Raw genomic sequence first — 1,883 nt, 5'->3', positions numbered from 1 at the left:
GAAGAAGAAGAAGAAGAAGAAGAAGAAGAAGAAGAAGAAGAAGAAGAAGAAGACACAGAGACTGACGTTTAGGTGAGAAAGGCCGTACATTTGAACACACCAAACATCTCAACTGATATTCATTCATCTCCATAATTCGTCAAGCTGTTACCCCATAGGCCAGTAACTAGCAGCACCAAGTGTGCCCTATCATCAGCTCTCTCGCTTCATTTACCCCTTCACCTGGCATTGGTCATCCATGACTGGGACATTCAATAACCCCCATGGTACCGACTGAAAGGGCTTCTTACCCACAATCCTCTTACTCTTACTCTTACACATCCGACTAGGAAAGGTTACTAGAGAAAACATTTTAAGGAAAGAGTAGTAGAGAAAACAGAAGGTCTTTCTTGTTCTCTCGGCACTTGCAGTCTTACTGTTATTTTAGCATCACCACACAGTAAAAATTTAGATATCTACCCAGATTCACAATCCGAACAACCATAAAATTAAAGAAGTCTAAGTGCTCTTTCTCTTAGGACTTAGGCCTACACCAAGTAAAAATGGATTTTTTGAAAAGGGATGTGTTTGCTAAATGTCCACACAAATATTATCAGTTCTTCCACTCAACAAGCTGGTGCTGGGTGGAGTTTCGATTTTCCTATTTGTAATACAAAAAAAAAGTCCAAAGTAAGAAGACGCAACATGCTTTATGAGCTTATATTCTAATAATAAATTCATAGCGCAGTTTCCGAAAGTTCTATTCCATCTACGCCAATGGCATTCTTGTTACTTCATGTATCTTCTCGCTGGAACAAGATTGGTTAGTCATTCATGATGAGTCATTTTGCTCTTTTTTTTTTGTAACACATTTATTCTGTGCTTGTTTTTGTTTTGTGTGTTTTTTTTATTTGTTTGTTTGGTTGGTTGGTTGTTGTTGTTGTTTTGTTGGGGTGTTTGTTGTTGTTGTTGTTTTGTTTTGTTTTGGGGGGGGGGAGGTCAGTTTCTTGTTTCTTTCGATAGTTTTGTTTTTGTTTGTTTGTTTTGGGGTTGTTGTTTTTTTGTGTTTTTTTTTAGGGGGGGGGAGTATTTATCATAATGATAATTTGTTGTATATGGATTGACAAGTATGTGTAGGTGCGCGCGCGGGGGGAGGGGTACCGTAGGTGTGTATTACATAATTCGTCAGGAAAAGCCCAAGTTTATAAAATACCGGTAGTAAAAGTAGATCAGACCGATGCTTTTCAGGGAGCAATGAATCCTCCAAACCTTATGCAAATTTAAATACATCTCTCTCTCTCTCTCTCTCTCTCTCTCTCTCTCTCTCTCTCTCTCTAGAGAGAGAGAGAGAGAGAGAGAGAGAGAGAGAGAGAGAAAAGAGAGAGAGAGAAAGAACACTCAATTGTATGCATCAGGTCTAGAATTATAGGACTAGATCTAGTTATTCAAGTAGGCTAATCTTGGTCCGTGGGCTCTGCAAACAAATACAAATTCTGCTGTAATCCCGAGCGATCCACACTGAGTGGGCGTGTGACTGAGAGTGACGCCTGTATAGACCAGCAAACTGGGTGATACGGTTCATTGCAGCTGTTAACGAGCGGGGGAAAGACGGGGGAGGGGGGGGGGCATGGTGAGGGTCCATGAGAGGTAGTATTGTACATTGTAGTATGTTGCATGTTTACAAGCGCCTAGGCCTTTGATGTAATACGCCCTTTTGTGAACTCAACAACTTGTTTTCGCCCGGTTGAATCTCAGAACACACATAACACACATCCTTGTTCTCTCAGTCACTACTTCAGTAGGCAAGCGATACCCTTGACTTTTCCCTACTTCCCCACTTCCGTTCGTCCCTCGTCTCATCTCATCTCATCTCTCTCTCTCTCTCTCTCTCTCTCTCTCTCTCT

The sequence above is a fragment of the Aplysia californica genome, unplaced genomic scaffold, assembly GCF_000002075.1.
Source record: "Aplysia californica isolate F4 #8 unplaced genomic scaffold, AplCal3.0 scaffold00082, whole genome shotgun sequence".
NCBI classification, from domain to species: Eukaryota; Metazoa; Mollusca; class Gastropoda; order Aplysiida; family Aplysiidae; genus Aplysia; species Aplysia californica.
This window is presented reverse-complemented; position numbering follows the sequence as displayed.